At 51.0% G+C, this 26,095-nt stretch overlaps 1 protein-coding gene and 1 long non-coding RNA gene across 2 annotated transcripts in view; both read left to right on the forward strand.

The window, feature by feature from the left end:
- The first annotated feature begins 906 nt into the window (after positions 1-906).
- On the forward strand, positions 907-11,402 carry LOC139359783 (uncharacterized). The gene is made up of 3 exons (XR_011616196.1): positions 907-1,114; positions 1,203-1,326; positions 10,460-11,402. It is a non-coding gene; the product is annotated as an uncharacterized lncRNA (long non-coding RNA).
- Positions 11,403-19,887: 8,485 nt separating this feature from the next.
- Positions 19,888-26,095, forward strand: part of LOC105496811 (cysteine rich secretory protein LCCL domain containing 2) — a 90,194-nt gene continuing 83,986 nt past the window's right edge. Inside the window, exon 1 of the mRNA XM_071085031.1 lies at positions 19,888-20,041. The gene's annotated coding sequence lies outside the window, so the exon portion shown is untranslated. The remainder of the gene's footprint in view (positions 20,042-26,095) is intronic.

Below are 26,095 nucleotides of genomic sequence, written 5' to 3' on the forward strand. Positions count from 1 at the left end.
AATTAAAAAAATGCATGTTTGGACTTACCTTCAGTTACCATTAGGAAACAGAATAAAACCTAGACTAGAAGTTACGTATTTTTTTTCCTAAGCTCACAATTGTAGTTTCTATGATTTGAATCATCAAAGGACTAAACTTGGTAGTCCTGGAAATTTAGGAGACATGAGGTCATGGAAGGTCACGGAAGGTCCTGAAGGTGAGCGTTCCATCAGGAATGGTGTCTTCACCTGCCTTATCCTCGTGCTCAGCCCTCTCTCTAAAGCTGTGTATTCTGCTCCAAAACTTCCCTCGCCAGTGGATACTTTTCATTAATGAATGCTTTCCAGTTCTTGTCATTGCTAAGTACAGTTCTTGGGTTACTTTGCATGTCTCTCCAGTATCAATTTTATGGAGTATCTTTGAGGAATTGACAATGTGCCAAGCACTATATGCAGGGCTTTGCCTACATTTGTTCATTGAATCTTCCCAACAACATTGTGAGATCGACAAGATTCTTAGCTCCCCTCCATGGCTGATGAAGTGGCATCTCAGTGAACTGAACGAAGTTGCTGGAATTCCAACCTGTGCTGTCCAATTACCAGGCCTATGATCTTGGCCCCTAAGCTGTCTTTGGGAGGGCCTGCCAGTGCTTGGATTTCCTGTTTCTGTCTCTTTCCCTGCTGGCTGAAGTTAACAATCAGTATTTCACAGGGACCTCTGAAATTTCCTTCTTTTTCAAGTGTCAGCCTTGTGCTGGTACTGGGGATATCCAGGGAGTGGGACATGGTCTCCAGTTTATAGTTGCTTAAGTAAAAGTGGAGATGGAACAATTGTCACAGTTAGCTATTGCCATGGTGATGCTGAGTAACAAACCACCTGTAACTCTGTGGCTTTATTCTTGCTCTGTCTGCAAATCATCTGGGAAATGAGGGTGGGGTGGGGTCACCTGATCTATGCTGGGCTCAAGCCACAGGATGGATCCAATTCTACTCCACACTTTCTTCTGTGACCAGTGGATTGTCTGGGTCATTTTCTCCTTGTGGCAATGACAGAAGCCCATCAGTCAAAGCAAGTCACATGGCTAAGCTCAAAGTCAAGAGGTGGGAAGTCCTCTCTGCCCACCATGAGGCCGAGGTAAGCCCCAAGGCCATGGGGTTGTAGAACAGACAGCAGAGTGGAGAACTAGGACCGATCATTCAATTCACCTCATTTATTTTAACAGGTGAGCAAAGCCATTTGCATGACAGCAAGATGTTGCTAAGGAAGACGGAAGATAGAAGCAACTGCCTACCTTGCCAACCACATGCCTTCACAGAGAAGGTGACATCATTGCTGGCTCTTGAAAGGTGGGGTTTCCCAGGTGGAGAGAGAGCATGTGCAAAGGCCCAGTGGCACAAAAGGTCTCTGTGGGCTCAGACAGCAGGAGAAAGCTTAGTGCTGCTGATGCATAGAGGGGTGCATGTGCTTGCAGGTGGGTGGGGAGGGGATGGGGCAGGGAGTTGGGTGCAGTAGAGAGAGATGAACCCAGAAAGTTGCCAGTAATGAAGCTAACCAAGGTCATTAATGGGCAGGGAAGTGTCTGGTCAGGCTTGGGTTTTCAGATAATGATTCTGGCTGCAAACTGCAGAGAAGAGGAACAATGAAAATAATTAACATGTGTAGGTTTTTCTTTAAAAAAAAAAAAAAAAGCCAGGCATTTTACATGCCTAACTTGAATCTCACAGCACCCTAGTGAAATAGGCGTTATTAATTTTAGCATAAAAAGAAATATATTTGCATTCATTTAAAAAATCTTTCCTCATTGGTGAGACTTGACTAGCTGGGAGCTCATTGTGCTCACCCTCAGGAAATGCTGACTTTTTTTTTTTTGAGACAGAGTCTCGTTCTGTCACCCAGGCTGGAGTGCAGTGGTGCGACCTCAGCTCACTGCAACCTCCGCCTTCAGGGCTCAAGCGATTCTCCTGCCTCAGCCTCCCCAGTAGCTGGGATTACAGGCATACACCACCACACCCGGCTAATTTTTGTATTTTTAGTAGAGATGGGGTTTCACCATGTTGGCCAGGCTGGTTTTGAACTCCTGACCTCAGATGATCTGCCCGCCTTGGACTCCCAGAGTGCTAGGACTACAGGCATGAGCCACCGCGCCCAGCCAGAACAGCTGACTTTTAGTGTTGTTTGCTCCTGAAGCACAGAGGTTGATGTTCTCATCCCCATTCCCCAGATGAAGAAAACTGAGCCCTGGAGAGCCTGAGCCACATGCCCAGTGTCTCAAGTGAGAAAATGGTGGGCTGGAATCCAAACCTGGGAGGTGGGCAGCTGGCCACTGGGCCATGGTGCCTCCCCGTAGGGTGAGTCCAGAGCCCCCAACCAAATGGCAGATGGGCTGCAGGAGAAAGGAGGGACTGATGTGACTTCTGCCTGTGTCAAGTGGACAGGGTGCGGGACCAGTTTCAGGGGAGCAGGAGGGGAAGAGAGGAGTCAAGAGTCCTCGACCATGCCATATGCTTCTAGTTACAGAACAGTCTAGAACAGGCAAGCAAGTCTACAGCAAAGCAACAGAAAGCAGATCCATGGTTGCTGGGGGAGGTGGGACACAGATGGAAGGTGCAGACTAACTGGGGTGGGGCGTGAGCGTGTTGGGAACATTCTGTTTCATGGTGGTAGTTGGGCGGGTGTAGACATGTTTCTCATGCAGCTGTCCACTTAAATGGATACACGTTCTTGTGTATAAACCCCACCCCCTATAAGGTTGATGTTAAAAATGTTTCTGAGGCCTCCTGTTGGTGACATTGCTCAGGTCAGTGGACGTCGGGGGATCATATTTCTTTTTTTTTTTTTTTTTTTTTTTTTGAGACGGAGTCTCGCTCTGTCGCCCAGGCTGGAGTGCAGTGGCCGGATCTCAGCTCACTGCAAGCTCCGCCTCCCGGGTTTACGCCATTCTCCTGCCTCAGCCTCCCAAGTAGCTGGGACTACAGGCGCCTGCCACCTCGCCCGGCTAGTGTTTTATATTTTTTTTTTAGTAGAGACGGGGTTTCACCAGGTTAGCCAGGATGGTCTCGATCTCCTGACCTTGTGATCCGCCCATCTCGGCCTCCCAAAGTGCTGGGATTACAGGCTTGAGCCACCGCGCCTGGCCATATTTCTTAGAACACAGGATGTCTTTCCGTAGTTTGAATTTCCGGCTAGCTGACCTTTTACCTCCTCAGCTGGAGCCCCTACCTGCCTCAGGGGGACTAAGAAAGCTTAGCAGGACCTCAGCAAAAAAGCATCTTGTTTAACTTTTAGAGTTCTCAGTGAGACCAGAGCCCTGGGAAGGAATGGAGAGGGGAACGGGGTTGCCCACATACTTTGCACCCCTTTTGCATCAAGAGTCAGGGCAGTGGTCCTCAGCAAACTAACACAGGAACTGAAAACCAAATACTGCACATTCTCAACGATAAGTGGGAGCTAAATGATGAGAACACATGGATGCATAGAAGGGAACACCACCCACTGGGGCCTGTCGGAGGGTGGAGGGTGGGAGCGGGGAGGGGATCAGGAAACAGAACTCATGGATACTGGGCTTAATACCTGAGTGATGAAATAGTCTGTACAACAAACCCTCATGACACATGTTTACCTATGTAGCAAACCTGCGCATGTACCCCTGAACTTAAAAGTTAAAAAAAAACCATTCTTGGCCGGGCACGGTGGCTCAAGCCTGTAATCCCAGCACTTTGAGAGGCCGAGACGGGCGGATCATGAGGTCAGGAGATCGAGAGCATCCTGGCTAACACGGTGAAACCCCGTCTCTACTAAAAAATACAAAAAACTAGCCGGGCGAGGTGGCGGGCGTAAACCTGGGAGGCGGAGCTTGCAGTGAGCTGAGATCCGGTCACTGCACTCCAGTCTGGGTGACAGAGCGAGACTTCATCTCAAAAAAAAAAAAAAAAAAAAAGCCCAATTCTTTTAAAAAGTCAGTGAAAAATTAAAAAAAAAAAAAAAAAAAAAAAAAAAAGGCCTATTGAACTTCAAACTTATTATCAGCCAGAGGGGATGTAAAACCCAGTGCCTCATGGAAGGAACACCCCAAACATGAGAAGGTGGAAAATCCTCCCTCCCAGCTCCAGCAAGGTGAAGGCACAGGTGAAAAAGAGCTTCTGCCCTGGTCAGGACCCTGGAGTCACGGGAGGAGGCGGATTAAGGAGGAGGCTGACAGCGAAAGTGTTAAGAGGCAACCCCATCCAGTGCAAGATGGAGGAGAACCCATGTGCACAGTGGAGCAGCACCAGCCTGGGCGGTGCCCCAAGCCCTGTGGGCCGGTGTGGCCTGGTATGTCCAAGCTTGCTGGAGGGGGTTAAATGGTGGTCCCCAAAATGATATATCCAAGCCCTAATGCCCAGAACCCGTGAATGTGACCTTATTTGGAAAAAGAATCTGGCTGGGCGCGGTGGTTCCTGCCTGTAATCCCAGCATTTTGAGAGGCTGAGACAGGTGGATCATCTGAGGTCAAGAGTTCGAGATCAGCCTGGCCAACATGGTGAAACCCCATCTCTACTAAAAATACAAAAGTTAGCTGGACTTGATGGTACACACATATAATCCCAGCTACTCACGAGGCTGAGGCACAAGAATCACTTGAACCCAGGAGGTGAAAGTTGCAGTGACCCGAGATCACACCACTGCACTCCAGCCTGGGTGATGGAGCGAGACTCCATCTCAAAAAATATAAATATAAATATAAATAAACAAATAAAGAGGCTGGGTGCGATGGCTCACACCTGTAATCCCAGCACTTTGGGAGGTTGAGGCGAGTGGACCACAAGGTCAAGAGATAGAGATCATACTGGCCAACATGGCCAGTATGTACTACATACCAAAAATACAAAAATTAGCTGGGTGTGGTGGCGCACACCTGTAGTCCCAGCTATTCAGGAGGCTGAGGCAGGAGAATCACTTGAACCTGGGAGGTAGAGGTTGCAGTGAGCCAAGATCGTGCCACTGCACCCCAGCCTGGCGACAGAGTGAGACTCTGTCTCAAAAAAAAAAAAGAAAGAAAAAGAAAAAGTATCTTTGCTGTGATCAGCAGAAGGTCTTGAGATGAGGCCATCTGGGATGACCATGTGTGCCCTAAGTACAACCATGAATGGCCTTAAGAGAAGAAGGCTATGCAAGGACAGAGGCAGCGATGGGAGTGATGCGGCCACAAGCCAAGGAACACCTGGGCCTCCTAGAAGCTGGACGAGGCAGGAAGGATCTTCCCTCTCTCAGCTCTGCAGACGCTTTGGTTTCAGACCTCTGGCCTCCAGAACTGGGAGAGAACACGTCTCTGTTATTGGCCACCCAGTTTGCAGCGGTTTTTTTTAGGGCAACCCTAGGAAATTAATCACGGCTCCAGTCATGTAAAAAGATTGGTGGGTGGGCTCCCCATTTGCCTCCCTGCAAAAGCATGAAGACTCTAAACTTCCTTCCCACTCACCTAGGGGGAGAGGAGAGGAAGGAGGGAAAGAGAGACGGCCCTGAGTGGCTCCGAGTACACATGGGTGGACTAGTTGCTGCAGAAACCACTGCAAATGACCAGAGATGATATAGAGAGACTGAGGCTGGGCACGGTGGCTCACGCTTGTAATCAGCACTTTGGGAGGCAGAGGCAGGCGGATCACTTGAGGTCAGGAGTTTGAAACCAGCCTGGCCAACATGGTGAAACCCCATCTCTACTAAAAATACAAAAAATAGCCGGGCATGGTGGTGCAGGCCTGTAATCCCCGTACTTTGGGAGTCTGAGGCAGGCAGATCGCTTGACATCAGGGATTTGAAACCAGCCTGGCCAACATGGGGAAACCCCGCCTCTACTAAAAATACAAAAGTTAGCCGGGCGTGGTGGCACACGCCTGTAATCCCAGCTACTGGGGAGGCTGAGGCAGGAGAATCACTTGAGCCCCAGAGGCGGAGGTTGCAGTGAGCTGAGATTGCACCACTGCACTCCAGCCTGGGCAACAGAGCGAGACTCCAACTCAAAAAAAAAAAGAAAAAAAGAAACCGAGAGATGTCCTGTTGTCAAGGTTAAGTACCACCCCACTCCTCAACTGTCCTGTTAGGGAAAATAAGGAAGTTGCATTTTCAGATACCCAAGTGGGGCCCACCGAGATTATAAATGCAAGAACTTGTTCACGGGATGCTAAGGATGATTGGGCTTCCTGTCCATCACCTGGGCCTGGCCAGAGCTTCTGCAGGCACTTCGGGCTCCCCTGATGGTGGCGGTGATGCCGTGAGTGCTCGGGGACAGCAGGAATGCAGTGACGCCCCAAGGAGGCTCTTGCACGGGTCTTCCCAGTCCATGCACAGCCTGGAACTGGCCGCTATCCAATTTTGCATCTGTTCATCGATTCCTAGAAAAATAATCAGGTCGAACACAGGCCATTTCCGGTAAAGAGGCTCTAAGGAAGCACCTTCAGGCCAGATGACTCAGGACTGCGGAGCGTGTGTGGTCTGGGAGCCGGCTGCCTGCTGGGCCCGGGTGCTCTGCAGGGAAACAGTCGGCTGCCTGCGGGGTCATTCATGGCCGTTCCCCTTGGAAGGGCAGCACAGGAGTCCAGTTCTGCAGCCCCGCCAACGCCCTGTCACAGACACAGCCCTTCATGGATCTGTCTGGTTTCCCATGGCTGCGTTAACAAGTGACCGCAAGGTTGGCAGCTGGGAACAGCATAAGTATCCCATCTTACGGTTCTGGAAGTCAGAAGTCTGAGAACAGCCTCACTGGGCTAAAGTCAAGGTGTGGGCGGGGCTGGTTCCTCCTGGAACCTCCACGGGAGAATTATCTCCTTGTCTTTTCCAGCTTCTAGAGGCTGCCTGTACTGCTGGACTCGAGTGGCCCCTGCATCCATCCTCAGAGTGCATCACTCCAAACTCAGCTTCCATCATCACAGCACCTTCTCCTCTGATGCTGACCATCCAGCCTCCCTCTTATAAGGGATGCTTGTGATTCCATGGGGCCCATAGGAGAATTCAAGCTGCTCTTCCCATGTTACCACCCTTAGCAGAATCACATCTGCAGAGGCCCTGTTAGAATGAGTGCTGGGTCGAATAGAATTTCCCAAAAGTCCATGTCCACCTGGGACCTCAGAATGGGACCTTATTTGGAACTAGGGTCTCTGCAGATGTAATCACATTTAAGATGATGTCACACTCAACTAAGATGGGCCCTAATCTAGTGCCTGATGGCACTAGATTAGTGCCATAAGAAGAGGAAAATTTGGACACAGATGCACCAGGAAGGTGGCCATGTGAAGAGGAAGTCAGAGATTGGAATGGCCACAGACGGGGACACCAGGCATTGCCGGCCACCAGAAGCTGAGACAGGTGCAGACGGATCCCCCCAGGGCCTTCGGGAAGAGCATGGCCCCTTCGACACGTTGATCTTGGACTCCTGGCCTCCAGGACGGTGGGAGAATGCATTTGTGTTGTTTGAAGCCCCCTGTTTCTGGTACTTAGTTACAGCAGCCCTAGGAGCCAAATGCACCGTGTAAGGGCACATTTGCAAGCTCCAGGAGTCAGGAACAGGCCTAGATGGGGTGCCATTATTCAGCCCTCCACAGACCCTTAGTAGGGCAGAGAAATGGGCCAAGCCCCCTGCCAAGGAATAGCTGGAGAGTGGAGAGGGCACCTGGAAGGGTGTCAGAGTGGCGTGGCTCTGCATAACGGGGCCTGTCACAGGGCAGGCGCTCAAGCCCTGTGGATAAGTGGATGCACAGGTGCAGGTGCGTGAGTTGAGACTGTCACATGCCAAGGTGGCCTCTACTGCCAGGCGAGCCATGAGACCTTTTTTTTTAGACAGGGTCTTGCTCTGTTACCCAGGCTGGAGTGCAGTGGTGTGATCTCAGCTCACTGCAATCTCTGCCTCCCGGGCTCAAGTGATTCTCCCACCTCACCTCAGCCTCCCAAGTAGCTGGGACTACAGGCGTGTACCACCATGCCCGGCTAATTTTTTATTTTTTGTAGAGATGAAGGTCTTGCTAGGTTGCTCAGACTGATCTTGAACTCCTGGCCTCAAGTGATCCTCTTGCCTTGGCCTCCCAAGGTGCTGGGATTATAGGCGTGCGCCACTGCACCCGGCCTGAGACCTTTTCGTTCGTTCGTTCTTCTTTTTTTTTTTTTTTTTTTTTTTAAATTGAGGCGGAGGTTCTCTCTTGTTGCCCAGGCTGGAGTGCAGTGGTGCAATCTCGGGTCACTGCAACCTCCACCTCCTGGATTCTCCTGCCTCAGCCTCCAAAGTAGCTGGAATACCACTCATGTGCCACCACACCCAGCTAATTTTTTGCATTTTTAGTAGCGACAGGTTTTTACCGTGTTGGCCAGGTGGGTCTCAAACTCCTGACCTCAAGTGATCTGCCCGCTTCGGCCTCCCAAAGTGCTGGGATTACAGGCGTGAGCCACCGCACCTGGCCTGAGACCATTTTTTAAAAGTGTACATAGACCCCACCTGGGCGAGCTAATGGAACCACCTCAGTGTACCAGAGCAAGACACAGAAGGAGCTGAGGGAGGGACTGGCCTTGGGACACTGGGATCCCAAATCCCTGGTCCTCTTGACTCCTGTCTTCAACACACCTGCCTCTCCTCATGTGAGCCACCCTGGCACCTGCCTGTTTCAGACACTTACTTCTTCCCTGTTCCTAGAGCCCTGGATGGCCACACCCTCCCACAGAGGCCAACCTTTCTGCTGGGCCACCCCTGCCCCAGGCTCCAACCCTGCACTCCACCCAGAGGGGATGCTGGGAGGGATAGCGCCTCCTCCGTGGGCCAGCCCTTAGCTCTGCTGGGGGCAGGTGCTGTGTGTCCTCCCTCCCCTGAGTGGACACATCCCTGGGGTTTTCTTTTTTTTTTTTTGAGACGGAGTCTCGCTCTGTCGCCCAGGCTGGAGTGCAGTGACGCGATCTCGGCTCACTGCAAGCTCTGCCTCCCGGGTTCACGCCATTCTCCTGCCTCAGCCTCCCGAGTAGCTGGGACTACAGGCGCCCGCCACCTCGCCCGGCTAGTTTTTTTTTTTTATTTGTAATTTTTAGTAGAGAAGGGGTTTCACCGTCTTAGCCAGGATGGTCTCGATCTCCTGACCTCGTGAACCGCCCGTCTCAGCCTCCCAAAGTGCTGGGATTACAGGCGTGAGCCACCGCGCCCGGCCAGCCCTGGGGATTTCATCTATCTCAATTCCTGCACCACCCCAAGTACCAAGTGCCAGCTCATGGTGGAGGTCACTGTAGGGCAGAGGCTGGGTGCCATGCCCCGTTATTGTCTATCCTGGCAATAAAAATCCTATTTTTGTTAATATCGGTGATAATTAATCTTTAGTTAAACCTTAATAATGATATTTACTATGTGCGCAAGCATTTGCCTATTTTATTTTAACTCGTTGTACTGGGTTGGATGTTGGCCACCCAAAATTCACATCCACTTGGATCCTCAGAAAATGGTTTTGGAAATAGGGTCCTTGTAGATATATTTAGTTAAGGTGAAGTCACGTTGGATTAAGGTGAAGTCACATTGGCCCTAATGACTGATATGTCTGTGAGAGAAGACACAGGCCAGGCACGGTAGCTCAAGCCTGTAATCCCAGCACTTTGGGAGGCCGAGGCGGGCGGATTGCCTGAGGTCAGGAGTTTGAGACCAGCCTGACTGACATGGAGAAACCCTATCTATACTAAAAATACAAAATTAGCTGGGTGTGGTGGCGCACGCCTGTAATCCCAGCTACTCGGGAGGCTGAGGCAGGAGAATTGCTTGAACCCAGGAGGTGGAGTTTGCGGTGAGCTGAGATCGTGCCATTGCACTCCAGCCTGGGCAACAAGAGTGAGACTCCATCTCAAAAAAAAAAAAAAAAAAAGAGAAGACACAGACATACACGGAGGAGAAAAATGCAGTGACCATGGGGGCAGAGACTGGAGTGGTACAGCCAGAAGCCAGGGACCTCCAGGGATCTCCAGGGACCTGCAGGGATCTCCAGGGATCTCCAGGGGTCTCCAGGGATCTCCAGGGGTCTCCAGGGGTCTCCAGGGAACTTCAGGGAACTCTAGGGGTCTGCAGTCGCCACCGAAGCTGGCAGAGGCAGGGAGGACCCTCCTCTAGAGCCTTCAGAGGAAGCACAGCCCTGCCAGCATCTTGACGTCACTTCTGGCCTTCGGAACTAGGAGCGAATACATTTCTGCTGGTTTAATTCACCTGGTTGGGGATAATTCATTATGGCAGTCCTAAGAAAGGAATGCTGTCATTTACCTGCTTATCAAGCTTTGACCAGAAACTCTACTTATTTGGATTTTTTTTCTGGGGTGGGGGTGTTTGGAGCAACCCATGGCAGGGTGATAGGAGTCATAGTGTTTATAGAGACCACAGTGTTGATGACTCAGAGAGCAAAGATGGAGGGGAGATTACTAACAACGAGAACTTCCAATAGTGAGCCCACCTGGCACACAGTGTTAGGAAGGGGTCTTATTATCATTCCCATTTTACAGATGCAACACTGAGGTGCAGAGATGCCAAGGCACGTCTCCAAGGTCTCAAGCCAGGAAGTGTTGGAGCTGGGGTTCACGCCCAACAGGCGACCTGGGGACCCAGCATGGGTACTGCCGAGTCCTCACCAGGAGCTTGACGGGAGAAGTTTCCATTCTGTCCCGGCCTGGTGCGCAGGGATCTGGGCTCACACAGTGGACCCAGTACACACCCTGAAGCCAGGGACACCATCTGCAGGACCTGCAGCATCCAGAGGCCTGCCTTCTTCCTGGCCTGACAGGTTTAGAATCTTCTGGAAACCGCACCCTGGATGTGAAGCCCAGGGCCCCGTCTCCTCTGGAGAAGCCTCCTGACTGTCCTCCAGGGGAGAAAGTGGTCACAGCCGCAGCATTTGCCAAAGGAGCCGCCCAGGGGCTGTTTTTCTGAGGAATTTCCACTCCCAGGTCATCACCCTGGTTCTCTGACTCCTAAGCTTGGATGACGAAGAAATGAGAGTGGCGGGAACTTGGGGGATGTTGGGAACCCAGGTGTGCTTCAGATATGAGCTTGGGCTGTCCAGGGGTAGTGGTTACAAAGCAGCCTGAGCAAAAAGTCTCTGACGACACCATGTAGTGGAGCCCCCAGCTTCTCGTAGAGATGCAATCATCCTTCCGTTCTGTGGTTTTTCCCCAAGGTTGAAGAGGTGCCAGGTGGAGGATTCAAAGGAAAGAAAGCCAAGACGCAATAACAAAAAAGAAACTCCCTTGTTCTAATGTGACGTCCATTTTCACTTTTCTTTTCCGCTCTGTTGCCCAGGCTGGAGTGCAGTGGATCACGACTCACTGCAGCATCGACCTCCCAGGCTCAAGCGATTCTCCCACCTCAGCCTTCCGAGTAGCTGGGAAGTCCGAAAGGAATGCTGTCGTTTACCTGGGAACAGGTGCATGTTACCACATCCAGTTAATTTCTTTTATTTTGTGTGGAGATGGGGTCTCGCTGTGTTGCCCAGGCTGTTCTTGAACTCCTGGCCTCAAGTGATTCTCCTGCCTCAGCCTCCCAAAGTCCTGGGATTCCAGGTGTGAGCCCCCATGCCTGGCCTATTTTCACTTTTAAACTAAAGGTGTTTCAGGTTTAGCCACTGTGGGTAACAAACACCATTCTCCTTCTCCCTCACCTAAATGGGGATAGAAATGTATCTCTCCTTTATGTAGAGGAAGTCTGACCTAGGCAGTGGAACTGGTATAGAAACCCATAGTGTCAGGGATTCAAGACCCACCATTTGTACTTTCTGTTCCCAAGGCACCTCATGGTCCAACGTGGCTGCTTTGCTCCAGTCATCATACCCTCATTCCAGGCAGGAAGGAGGAACGAGAACATGAAGGACACACCTCCTCCTGCCTTTAAAGAGATGTCCTAGAAGTCGTACACGACTGTCCCACTCACTTCTCTTTGGCTAAAACTTATTTCTATGGACAGGAGAAGCTGCAAGGAAGGCAGGGGAAGTATCATCTTTAGTGGAGTGACAGTGCACACATTTAGAAGTCAGGAATCTTCCTGTTATTAAGGAAGAAAGCAGATAAGATTTTGGGAGGTCACTTGAGCCATCTGTGCCACTGCTGGGGACTTTTGTGGTAGACGGGACCTGGCACTGAGATGGAGACTTGGGAAGCTGGCGTTAGAGTCCCAGGGCAGCCACCAACTGCCACCTGGGTGTTGATGATTTGGCAGCCTCGTCGCTTTTTATAGATCTTTCCTTGGCTTCAGAGGAAGGATTCATGAACATTCCAGGATAATTTTTTATACTATTAAAACCATAAAAGCTTTTCCATCCTAAGCCTTGTGGCTAAAGCCTCCATGAATATTCCAGTACTTTCTAACCAAAGAATTCAAGAGGACACCTCCCTCTGACCACCTCATTGCCTGAGCAGATGTCCATCTGTAGCAGAAAGCTCATAGTTGGAACTCAGGACATGAATAGATTCAGGAGGTGCTGGGAGAGAAAGGCCTGCACCTGGCCTACAGGTAATGAATGACCACATGACCGAATTGTGAAAAGGTGGGGGTTTGGAGCCTACTGGGTTCACTCCCTCGGTGACTCTTGCTGTGCCATCCTTGGCACTTGTTTGATGCATTGGAACCCCAGTTTTCTCCTCGACTAAATGGAGATCCTGCAGACCCCACCTCATAGCATTGACATGAGGATGGGATATAGGATTCCTGTAAAGCTTCCATAGGTGATGAACTTGGCATTCCCAGTTCCCTCCCGTGTGTTACTCAGGCAGTGAGCAGCACATGGATAGTGTAGGCTGTCCCGGTGTCCCCAAGACAGCCTCAGCAGGCCAGTGTCTCTGCCACTCCCTGAGCTGCACACCAAATGAAGCCTCTCTGGGTGAAGCCATTCTCCGGGCAGCCCAGGGCTTGCCAGGTGCCCGCAGAGGAAGCATGCTGTTCTGGGGGATGGGGATGTCATGCTCTTTGATGCCAGGAGCTCTTCCTCCAAGCCACCCTCCCCACAGATCCCCCAGGATCTGTCCAAAATGGAAGGCTCGCCTTTCTGGGTCCCTTCATTCTCTGTTCCCCGTGGGTTGGAGTCTAAATTCCTTTGCAGGCTTCACTCTAGTGAAGGTTCAAGTGTGAAATGCTTTATAGGCATCTACCTCTCCAGCCTTGCCTCCGTCCTGGGATTCTCACACGTGCGCTTTCCTGTCTCCAATCTGCACGCACCATCCTCTGCCCGGAGAGCCCTGAGCCTGTCTCCTGTGCATCCTTCTAGATTCATCTGTCTTGCCCATCTCTCTGCTGAGACCCCTTCCTTGGGGGAGCTGCTCCTCCCTCACTCGGATTATGTGACTCTGGCAGGGAGGCATGTCACCCAGGCCAGCCGGTCACAAGGTCCCATCCCCTGGCCATGGCCATGGGCTTGTTCCAATGGCTGGATGTCTCAAGCTGGGCTCCCTCCCAAACAGATTCTGAGACAGGATGTGGGTGCAAGTAGTTTACTTGAGAGATGATCCCAGGAAATACCAGGGGAGAGTGGGGATATGAGCTAGGAAAGGCAGCCAATCAAGGGTGGGCAATGGAGTCAGCCGCCAGTGCGGGCCCCTGGAGCTCAATCCCACGGGGGACTCCGGGAGCCACTGTGGAGCACACCTCAGGGACCCCCAGAGAGGTGAGGGAGCTGGGGCACGAGTGCCCCTGTACCTGTGAAATCATTGGTTGAGGCTGCTGCTGAGTGGTGTGACCCACGTTGATTCCAGCCTGCCACAGGTTCCTGTGCACAGAAAAAGCACTCATACCGAGGAACATGTGTACTGGCAGTGGGAAGTCAGGGTTCATCTGCCAGAGAGGTCATGTGACCCGAGCCAGCCAATCAGTGCCTTTCCCTGGGATTTTGTTTCTCGATTTGCAGCAAAGTTGAGTGTTGCCAGCCCTCCTGGTCACAGAGCTGCAGAGACTGAGTTGATAGCTGCCAGGGGCCATCCTCTCTGCCTCCCAGAGTAACAGGAGGGAATATGGCCATGGCTAGGTAGAACCAGGAGGAGAGGGTTGCTGAGGAGAGGGCAGGAGACAATGGCTGTTGTGTTTGAAGTCCTGGGCTGAGGCATGCCTGAAGCCCGTCCCTCCCCCTGGATCCTTCTGTGACTGCACTTAGCCCAGAGAACGGTGTCTGCCGGCCACCCAGGGCCCCTCCATCAAAATCTGTCTCACATCTGCCTTACTCATCTCTTTTCCCTCGAAAGGCCCGCTCCAAAGAAAGTCCTCCATAAAGGTCATCAAAAAGAAGAAAAAAATGAACTTGCATTTCACAGCCCTCATCATTAATTTATTTTTAAAAATCTATTTACATTTTCTGTCTGTATTACTTCTTGTGTGGTAACCCGAGTTGGATAAATTTGTTGTCGGCTGTTGGATGAAGAATTTCCTTTAATTTGCCCTAAATTACTTAAACAGTAAGGGGGTGCCCATCATATTCTGGAATTTGGTATTCACTTTTCCTACGTGACTCATAGTTTTTATGTAGTTAAATAATACTGACCAGGTGTGGTGGCTTATGCCTGTAATCCCAGCACTTTGGGAGGCCGAAGTGGGAAGATCGCTTGAGCCCAGGAGGTCGAGGCTGCAGTGAGCCATGATCATGCCACTGTATTCTGCTTGGGTGACAGAGGGAGACCCTGTCTCAAATAGTAATGAATAATAATAATACCACAGCTCAGCCTTTGGCTTCCCAAGCTCTCCTTGTAAAAAGTCCTCTCCTCTATTTTTGCATAGACTTCCTTGGTTCCTTCCTATTTCTCTCCCACATTTGTCAGTGAGTTACCGAGCATGCAGCAGACACTCAACACATATTCACTGGCTACACGGATGAATGCACGACAGCCTATGAGAACAGCAGTGACTCCTAAGTACCTCTTTGCAAACGTTGGGGTCCTTAACTTAGTTTGGGTTCCCAGAATCTAACCTTGAGCTGAGGATTTGAGGGCAGGTAGTCTATCTGAGAGGTGCAATAAACATAGGAAAGAGATGAATAAATGATCCAGGGAGGGGAAGAGAGCTGATACAGTGTAGGTTATTAAGCCAGCTACCACATGGCCAACTGGAAAATCCCTCTGGGAAACTCCAGGAAACAGCTCTGAATCATCCCAGCCAAGGACGAGAAATCTGGGGTATTTATATCCCCAACCCCATTTGCTGTTATTAGCCATTGTCCCAGGGGATGTTAAATCCTAGGCACTTATGGGCCACCATGCTCATGCGCTGTGTGGGTTCTCATAGCTCAGGGGCAGCCCTCCAGCAAAGACACAGGTGTGGCTGTTGGAAGTCAGGTCGGCCTTCACAGAGATGGCTGGGATCTGTGAGGACATGGGTGGAATGGGGACAGTCGGCTTCAGTCCTAGATGTAGATTATTTTCCCAAAGCTGTGTCCTACTAAATTTGGGGCTTTTTTCTGGCTGTGTCTACAGACACTGTACAGACTCTTTGCTGTGATCAACCACCCCAGCTCACAGCACTACTCCATCATGCTTATGCAGCCTGATAACATCCCTTGGTGTCACTCGGTTGAACTGCAGGTGGACATCTGCTCCCAACAGACAATTCGATTCTCTCTGTAGGAAGTTGAAGTGGGAGATGGTGAGGCACAGCCTGAGCTGGGCCCTGGGTCAGAGGAGATGCGACCCCCTAAGCTGATGGGATGACCATGTCCACAGGGAACAGGCGAGGCCTGGCTGCAGAGGGAGAAGGGAGCCATGTCCAGAAAAGGAGGAAATAGATGGAAGGTACTGCCAGAGGGCCTGATGCCTTTCCAGGACTTACTCTAGTTGTCTGAGAGTCTTACTTGCCTTAGGTTCCCAAATAACCCAGTAACCTCCCAAGCAGTCCGCTTCTCTGCTTCAGCTGACTTGAGTGGATTTCTGTTACTTGCAACTGTAATTGATCAAGACCTCGCCCCCAGAGCTCCCCATTGGTAGGGTCTCCACTGCCCCCGAAGAGTGGCCTGCCAGTGTAAGATGTCCAAGTCTTCTGGAAAAGCCTTAGAAAAATGGCACCACATCACACATTACCCATCACAAAATGGCACCTCTATGTCTCCTTGCTTCAAATTGTTAATGGGTTTTGTTTTGTTTTGTTTTTCCTTTGAGACAGGATCTGGCTTTGTTGCCCAGGCTGGAGTGCAGAGTGCAGTGGTGCAATCAGGGCTTACTGCAGCCTTGACCTCCTGAGCTTAAGCAGTCCTCCCACCTCAGCCTCCTGAGTAGCTGGGACTACAGGCACGCACCACCATGCCTGGATAATTTTTGTACTTTTTTGTAGAGATGGGGTTTCGCCATGTTGCCCAGGCTTGTTCGTGGTCTTTGATGCCAAATTGAGGGCTGGTGATATTCTGTGGCCGCTGAATGGGTGTGGCAGGAACAAAGGAAAAGCTGGGACTCCCCGGCCTTTGCTCTTGATGTCCAGTTCATAGAGCCTCCAATAAAAATAAATGGTGAATAAAAAATAGGTGTGAGGACCGGAGCCCTACAGCAATCACATCGAGAGGAAAGAAAAACCTTGATCTTTACATCACGTAATTAAACATTTATGACTGCCGGCTCCACCCACTGTTCTGCAGACATGCATGCGGTCCTTCCGTCAGCCCATCTTGATCCCAAGAGAGAGTGGGCAGAGGGCTGGGCTCTCCAGGGTGGCCCCACCAGGCTTTCCTGTTCGTTTTTCCAGGTTGGGCTTCATTGTGACCAGAAGGATGACTTTTTTCCTTTGTCTCAAATTGTCCATGACTTAACTCCCTGCCTGGGTAGCAAATAGGAGGCTTTGCTGGGATGTCCAAGGGTGAGCAGTCGCTTCCCAGGGGGCACTTGGGATGGGACTGGCCATCTTGCTCCTTTCCTTGGTACAACTTGGTGCTCTCCCATCCGGGACTTCCCAGGGGTCCCCCTTGCCTGTGAAACATCTGTTTTGGTTTTTTTTTTTTTTCAAATTCAAATGTTATTTTTTGGAAATTAGATTCTGAGATTGCAACATGATGGAAAGGTTGATCACCACTAAACTCCTCTCTCTCTGCTTTGCTGGCTCTAATAATAACGATATTAACTAACACTTTCTGTGCGTCAGGCCATATATTACTTCTCATCTATTAACCATTTGTGCCCCGAGAGAGAGAAGAGATGCCATTATTACCACATTCATTTCACAGATGGGGCATGGAACACAGAAACATTAAGTGACTTGCTCAAGGCCAACAACTTGGAAGCAGAGGAGCTGGGATTTTAATTGAGCCTGATGCCGGATGATGGCACAAACCAGCAAGCTAAGGACTCAATCTGCCCCATGGGTGATCCAGCCCGGACAGCAATTGTAGCTTGCAGAGCAGAGGTCTCTGGTTGCAGCTCTGCCAATGGTGTCCTTGGAGCGTCTGGGCTGGGATAGGTCTCCCCAGAGCCACCCTGGGCCAGTGAGGAGCCTACAGGGTTGCCATACAAAGGATCTGTAAGGAGATGAGGGTTGGATTAGCAAAGTGGCAAACATTTCACTATTGACAACTACCAACCACTCATCCACATGCTGGGCCTATGAAAAGGCTGATTCTGTGTAGCTTTCCTTCCCCTTTGCTGGAGTGGGGATGGAGTGGGGACCCAGTTTATTCCATTCCCCTGCACCCAAGGTTTCATGGTCACAGGCAATGGCAGCCGAGTGGGTGAGAGTATGAATTCAAATCCCAGCTCTTCTATTCAGAAGCTGGGTGGCCTCAGGGAAGTGACTTACACTCTCTGCGCTCAGTTCCCTCATTGGAAAAATGAGGCTAATAACAGTACCAGCCTGGAGGGTGGTTGGGGGTGGCAGGATTTCGCAGTATAATGCTTTGGGGTCAGGTACTCAGAAGCATCTGTTTTGTTGTTGTTTTTTGTTTGTTTTGTTTTGTTTTGAGATAGGGTCTTGCTCTGTCACCCAGGCTGGAATGCAGTGGCTCGATTTCAGCTCACTACAACCTCCGCCTCCCAGGCTCAGGCAATCCTCCCATCTCAGCCTCCCGAGTAGCTGGAACCACTGGCACATGCCACCATGCTGGCTAATTTTCATCGTGACTGGATTTCATCATGTTGCCCAGGCTGATCCTGAGCTCAAGCCACCTGCTTTGGCCTCCCAAAGTGCTGGGATTACAGGCCTGAGCCATTGTGCCGGGCCCCCAAAGGCATCTGCTAACACAGATCTCTTCTCCCCTTGGGTTTGTCCTTTGTCAGTCTAAGGACTGTTGTTCTGGAACAGTCTTATTCACCACTGAGCCCTCCAGTGCTTGAAACAGAGCCCAGAACATAGTAGGTGCTTAATTATTGGATGACTGCATGCCAATTGAGTGCATCTGAAGAACGATGCTTCAAAGACTGAGAAAAGTAAAACAAAAAGAGGAAAAAAGATAACAGAGAACATCTGCATTATTACTATCCTTTTGAGAGGGAGTTTTGTTTTTGTCTCCCAGGCTAGAGTGCAGTGGTGCGATCTCAGCTCACTGCAACCTCTGCCTCTCAGGTTCAAGCGGTTCTTCTGCCTCAGCCTCCCAAGTAGCTGGGACTACAGGCATGCACCTCCATGCCTGGCTAATTTTTGTGTTTTTAGTAGAGACAGTTTCACCATGTTGGCCAGGCTGGTTTCGAACCCCTGACCTCAGGTGATCTGCCCGCCTCAAACTCCCAAAGGGTTGGGATTGCAGGCGTTAGCCACCGCGCCCGGCCAATCTACATTATTCTGTATCTGCATTTGAGGCGCACCAAAATCTTAGGCAAGGTTTCCCCGTTTGAGTCCACATCATGCAGGCAGCCTTCCATAGTCCTTGTTCCACCCATTCCCCATCCTTGTTTCTCCCATGTGCCCTGGCTCATGGGGGCCCCAGACTCTGAGATCCCAGAGGTGTCTTGTTTGTGCCGGCTGCATAGCACAGGGCCCAGCACAGAGCGACTCGATGGGTATTTGGGGAATGAGTTAACACTGAAGGAGCTAATTCCGGTGTCTTGGTGTGGAGATGAGCAATGCGGACAGGCCTCCTACTGCCCTTGGGCTGCAGCAGCTCACCGCACAGTGCCTGCATACCCGTCCACATTCTGTGACTGAGGGGGGAGCACGGGGGAGTCCCTTAGCTCTTAAGGAACGTGGATTTACCTGTTTCAAAGGTGATTTCGTCTGGCTCGAAATTGATTTACCTATATACCTGCACAAGTTAAGAATGCTAAATGCCTTCGGGCAAAAGAGGTATGAACATGCTGCACTGCTCCTAGCTACGGCACTTCGGGCACGCTCTTCTCCAAGCCTCAGCTACTGGATCTGTGAAATGGGATGATTTCCACCTCCCTGGATTCCTGGGAACGCGTCCTGAGGTCGTTGAAGGTAAAGTGCGGAGCCTGGACCCCTGCGCTAGCGCCACCATCCGGTAACAAGTCTCCCTTTCTTCGTCTGCAAATTGGGAAGAGTGTGCCTAAGTTTTCTAAGCACGTGTAGAGGGTGGGAGTCAACTCAGTAACTGTGTACTCTGCACCGCGCCACAGTTCACAGCGCCCAGCCCTTGCGGATTTCATTTGCTAAAATCCTGGGAGGTCGCTTCCTTATTCCTATTTTCCAGTTGAGCTGCAGAGAGTTGGAGTTGGTAAATTTGCAAGCCCCTTGTGGAAAGCGCTTGGCCCCGCACCAGGCGCATAGTAAGCGCTCAATGAAAACTATACTTGTGTGGCCAGTGGCAAGGAAGCTGAGCGTCTCCTTGTCCCTAGCCGGCCCTGGAGGCCAGCGGCCCCGCCTTCCTCGCCCACCAGGCGCCCGCGCCTCAGCCCCCGCCTCCTTCAGCCAGCTGAGCCTGCGGGGCGGGGCCGGGGGCGGGGCCGGTGCTGATCGGTCCTACTAGCGCCGCCAGCCACCTGGGGGCGTGGCCTCCGGGCTCCTGGCAGCCTACAAGAGGCGGTGCGCTGAGCCCCGGCACCGATTCGCATCCCAGGGCGTCTCCAGCCGCCCCCTTTGAGCTGTCTGCTTGCTGTGCCCGCTGTGTCTGCCGTGCCTGCGCTGTCGCCGCTGCTACCGCTGCTCGACGCGGGAGACGCCAGCGAGCTGGTGATTGGAGCCCTGCGGAGGTAAGTGTGACTTCCATGCCTCTCCCTTTTGCAAACTGTTACCCTCCCGAGAAGCTGGAATAACTAGAATAGATGCCACCTCGCAGGGCTGACTGTGTGAGGGCACCACACTGAGTGCTCTGCTTGCATCGCGGAACATAGCTTTGCGACAGGTCCTTTTGCAGATGGAGAAACTGAGGCTCAGCGAAGACAACTCATTTGCCCAGGACCTCGCAGCCAGGACTCCAAAGAGCCGGGCTTCAACGCGATCTGAGTGCAGAATGCTGCTACTTGGGGGCTGTTTACTCTCTTGCCTTCCTTGTGCAGCGCTAGCATTTGTTGCATTCCTGTGTTCGTGGTGGGTGTCAATAACTGGGAAGCTGATGGCATGGCTGTGGCAGGCATTAGAATGTGTCCTACTCATGTCTGGAGGAACAGGGTGATCTAGTGGCATATGCATTCAGCTGCCGTTTGCTGCCACGCCCCTCTATGATTTCATTTGCAAGGTAGCCTTCTTCCCATATTTCAGATGAAGATGCTGAGGGTCAGAGAGGTGAAGTAAGTTGTCTAGGCAGAGCCAGGGCTGGCACCCAGCTCTGTCTGTCTCCAGAGCTTCAAATGGATGTGTAGAGACTTGGGGCCATGTCAGGGTTCTGCAGTTTGGGGGAACACGTTTCTGGGTTTCTTTAGCCAGAGCGGGCACCTGCATAACTCCTGCGTGGGGAGTTACCGTGGAAGCTGAGGGCTTGCTCTGGAGTGTGGGGGACATCAGTCATCCCATGTGGACAGAGCCAGGGTTAGTCTCTCATGTGCTGCAGACCCAGAGCCTCCCTTGCTAAGGCTGGACAAGCCAGGGAGGACTTCGCTGATGCCTGCTCATCGCAGTCCAACTGGAATTGGGCGTCTCTCAGTCAAAATGTGGTTGCTGCCCTGGCTGAGAGAAGCAGCCGGGAACCCATGCAAATGCCTGGCTTGCCTTGCAACTGAGAGTGGGGTTGTGAGTTTCCCCTTTGGGCCTTTGGACCCCTTGCCCTGGTAGAATGGGATGTTCCTGCTTTCCCCATCCAGGGTCTGGAGTCTGACAGTGAAGACAGCCTGCAGAACAGGACCGGGGCGTGGCCCTTTCCGGTAGACTGAGGCCATGAGCTGTGACTGTTGGCTGTCCCAGGGCTCCTTGGATTATATGCACCTGATTTTCTGCTTCTGCCCTGATCTGGCTGTTTCCACTCAGGAAAAGGAGCGGGTGTGGGACTGTGTTGCCCATGCGGCAGGCACGCGGTCTGTACCACGCACTTTACTTGTATTGGCATCGCTGCAAGACTCGTGGGCAGTAGCTCTCTCGATGCGCACTCCACAGCTGAGGAAACTGAGGCTCAGCAAGGTGAAGTGCTTGCCTAAGATCCCCCAGCTAGTATGGAATGCTATCACCCCCAGGTGGGTCCTATCTGCAGTCTTGACCCTGCTTTCTTTAAGACACTTCTCTGCCCACTGCCAGCTCCACCTGTGAACCTGACCTTCACACAGGTGATGTTTTGTCTTAGAGGGGCTCCAGGTAAAACCACTGGACAACGTACCCAGGGAGGAGAAACCAAGAGGGTGATTTTGATTTTTGCAGTCTCTTAAGGTGTAAGAATAGGAATAGTAATAATGCCATTTGTAATAATACAAGCAGCTGACATTTACATGATGTTTAGTACAGACCAGACATGCCCAGGGTTTCCATGGATGAGCTCACTGCCTGCTCTATGAGCTGGGCACTTTTTACAAGGAGTAAGTCGAGGCTCGGAATTATTAAGGTGTGTGCCCAACATGACACAGCCAGGGCGGGGTAGAGCTGCCGTCCAGGCTGGGCCCTGAGCCAGATTCTGGGGGAAGGTGCCCATCTAATGACCAGCCACATGACTGTCACGGCAGAGCTTGCTACTAGTTGAGGCTTTTCGTGCCATGTGGGAGTTTTTTTTAACGTTGGCAGGGATCTGGGTCCCTGGTCCTGGCTGGGGTGAGGCTGGAAGGGGATCAACTGCCCCTGGGCTTGGACTCAACACTGCTGACAAGTACTGAGAGCCCTGTCCCAGGACCCAGATCAGTGCTGGCTCTCAGAGTCTTGCCTCCAGCCTGGAGAGGAGAGTTGGCTGGACTGGGAAGGCCTGAGCTAGGGAAGAAGACTGTGAGGTCCCTTAAAACCTCTGTACTTCATCCCTCAAAAGACCCCAAGTTAAGTATGTGGCCCTTTGTAGGTTGCATTTGCAAGTTTTTGGAGGCAGGACCCTCTGACGTCTTTGGAGGTCAGAAAGTTTTTGGAGGCAGGGCACTGACTTCTTTGGCCTGTGGGAACTGGAACTTTTCTTTCCTCTGTCACCAGCGTCATTTGCTGTGTGTGGGAGTTGCCTGCATGTCTGCCTGCGCCTGACTCAGGAGGCTTTTTCTTTCTTTCTTTTCTTTTTTCTTTTTTTGCAAACGCGCTGGTTTTTGATCAGTCCCAGATGTGCAAACCCAGGATCTCTCAAAGGGGCCGATGGCTTGTCAAGAAAGGAAAATTCAATCTGGGTATAATTTATTTCACTTCGTCTTGAGTTCATTGAGTGGAACAGATGCTCAGACCTTCCTGGGACGGGGACCCAGAGTACCTTGTAAAGTCTTAAATAGAGCACGCTGAGTTCTGGGACAGGCAAGGGACAGTCCAATCTGGGTGGTGGTAATAGGATGGGCCATGTTCTGTTGTTCTTTTTCCTGAAAAAATGTTTTGTGGTAAAAATACACATAAACATAAAATTTACCATTTAACCCATTTTGAAGTGTACAATTCAGTGGCAGTTAGTACATTTGCAGTATTGTGCAGCCACCACCACTAATTCCAGGGCGTTTCATCATCCCATAAGGAAACCCCCTACCCATTAGGCATTATTCGCCATGCTCCTCCCTTCAGCCACTAATCTCCTTTCTGTCTCTATGAACTTGCTTATTCTGGACATTTCATGTGAATGGAATCACACAATGTGTGGCCTTTTGTGTCTGGCTGTTCTCACTCAGCATCATGTTTTTAAGGTTCATCCACACTGTCATGTGTCTGAGACCTTCATTCCTTTTTATGGCTGAGTAATATTCCATTGTATTAATAGAGCACGTTTTGTTTATCCATTCTTCCACTAAAGGAAATCTGGGCTGTTTCCACCTTTGGCTTTTACGAAGGCTTCTGCTGTGAACATTTGCGTACAAGGTTTTGTGTGGGCATATGTTTTCATATCTCTTGAGTGTTTACCTGGGAGGAATTGCTGGGTCGTATGGTAACTTTATGTTTAACTTATTGAGGAGACTGTGTCCTCTTTTTTGACTCTCTTCTTGAAGCATCAACTCAGGCCATGTCTTTCCAGAATGTGTTGCTGGCCTTCTCCATGGGTGCAGGGAAGCCCTGGCAGTTGGCATTGATGGGCAGTGTTAGCATGCCACCTGGGTCACAGCGGCAGCCGGCAGGGCATCCTGAGACATCACGCTGCCTTCTACCCCAGGCTGTGCAATGATGGGTACTCTTGGACAAAGACCCCTCTTGCAAGGCTGCGAGGACATCATGGTCCAGCCGAGGGAGATTTAGCTTTGATTGTCTTGAGCGCTGCGTCAGCTTAGACAAAAACCACAGAGTCAGAGGGGAAAAAAAAAACAAAACAAAAAACGTCCTGATGAGGATTGTGCAATTTCCGGTCCATCATTTTTTAAAACATTATAAATTATGAAATCCCACATTTTCAATCCCAATTTCTGGAACGTGTTCTATTTTGAGCACAGAATGGCAACATCCCCGGAAAAAAAGTCATGCTCCCATTTTGCTTGTAATCAAGGGAGCTGGAACTGACCCTACCCCCAATTTTTTTGAATAGGGAAAAGACTCCACTGGACCCCTCTAAGGATTGGGAGCTGGCATCTTCTGAGTCTGACTTGAGAAGAGTCTGATAACTCCTAGAGGAAACAGGCAGGGTTTTGCGAGCCGGGGAAGATGATAGTGGGTGGGTGGGGAGTTGGCGAGGGTGTGCCAGGCAGAGGCCCCGTGTGTGCGCAAAGGCCTGGAGGTGGAGAAGGGCCTGGGACTTTTGGAGAATGGCAGAATGTTTGGTGTGCCTGCAGTCTACGAGTCAGGCTCAGGGTAGCAAAGGTCTGCCCTGCAGGTGTTGTGATGAGCTGTACCACTTAGTGGGCACCATCAAGATGAACAGAAAGTAACACGGTGGCATTGCACTTGAGAACAGCTCACTCTAGATTGAACTGTGTCCCCCAAAGTGTGCAGAGCCCATACCTAGTGGTCCTCAAGGTGATTGAGCACGTGCACAGATCCAGCAGCAAATCCTCCCAATCCAAGAGCTGTTCTTTCCGTTCTCTGTTCTTTCGGTCCTTCTGTTTATGACAAGGTGAAAGTCACAGGTGGAGTTGTCCCTAACACCTCTCCCACACCCTGATCTCCTTTTACAACAAACAGCAAGCATCCTCTACAACAAAGCCTTTGGCTAGTATCAGCACCTGGCTGGGAGGAAATAACTGGGTTGTTTTTACTGTTTAACTTCACTCTTGCTGTCTGTTCACGGCACTAGTGATCAGGTTCTCTGCCAGTGGGAGTGATAGAAAGTTACTTTTTTAAAGTAAATTTCTTGGAGCCCAAAAAACAAGCCAAGTTAAATAAAAATTCAAAATATGGGGCCAGGCGCAGTGGCTCACACCTGTAATCCCAGCACTTTGGGAGGCTGAGGTGGGTGGATCACCTGAGGTCAGGAGTTTGAGACCAGCCTGACCAACACAGTGAAACCCCATCTCTACTAAAACTACAAAAATTAGCCAGGTGTGGTGGCAGGTGCCTGTAGTCCCAGCTACTCGGGAGGCAGAGACAGAAGTTGCTTGAACCTGGGAGGTGGAGGTTGCAGTGAGCCAAGATCGCACCACTGCACTCCAGCCTGGGTGACAGAGCGAGACGCCATCTCAAAACAAAAACAAAGTATGTACTAGTACTGGTACACGGTAGGAAGGTGGGCAGAACTTGGGAAGTGGGGGATTCAAAGGACGGGGTTTGGGAAATGCTGGATCAAGGTGGGGGAAGGAGGAGAACGGAGAGGTACTTTAGAGAAGTGCTTCTCAGAGTGGGGGCCTGCAACCAGGCGCCATGGCTCACGCCTGTAACCTTAACACTTTGGGAATTCGAGGCAGGTGGATTGCCTGAGCCCAGGAGTTCGAGTCCAGTTTGTGCAACATAGTGAGACGCTGTCTCTACAAAAAATTTTAAAATTAGCTGGTGTCCTCTCAATGTGTCTTGTCCTCCTCATGTTTCTAAAATAAAGGAAGAAAGGCCGAGCACAGTGGCACACACCTGTAATCCCAGCACTTTGGGAGGCCGAGGTGGGCAGATCACTTGAAGTCGGGAGTTCGAGACCAGCCTGTCCAACATGGCAAAACCTTGTTTCTACTGGAAATACAAAAATTAGCTAGGCCTGGTGGTGCACACCTGTAATCCCAGCTACTTGGGAGACTGAGGGAGGAGAACCACTTGAGCCTGGGAGGCAGAGGTTGCAGTGAGCTGAGATCATGACACTGCACTCCAGCCTGGGTGACAGAGCAAGACTCCATCTCAAATAAATAAATAAACAAATAAATATAAATAAATACATAAAAGAAGAAAAAAAAATGAGCCAGGCGTGGTAATGCACACCTGTAATTCCAGCTTCTTGGGAGGTGGGAGACTTGAGACCAGGAGGTTGAGGCTACAGGTGAGCAGTGTTCACGCCACCGCACCGCAGCCTGAACAACAGAGTGAGACCCTGTCTCAAAAAAAAAAAAAAAAGAAAAAGTGGGTTCCTGGCCTGGCAGCACCTGGGGACTCACAGAAATACAGGTTTTCAGGCTCCCCCGGAGACCTGGATCAGAAACTCTGGGGTGGGGCTGGCAGTCTGCTGTAACAAAGCCTCCAGCCCTTCCTGATGCAGCCTCAGTTGTGGGAACTGCTGCCCTAGAAAGCTAAAGAAGGCTTGCCCTGGGGCCCTGGCACAAATGTGGGGCATGGAGAGCTGGTTACTGGGGTCAACGTTGAGCCATGTGGACGGT

The sequence above is a fragment of the Macaca nemestrina genome, chromosome 18 (genome assembly GCF_043159975.1).
Source record: "Macaca nemestrina isolate mMacNem1 chromosome 18, mMacNem.hap1, whole genome shotgun sequence".
Taxonomy (NCBI): domain Eukaryota; kingdom Metazoa; phylum Chordata; class Mammalia; order Primates; family Cercopithecidae; genus Macaca; species Macaca nemestrina.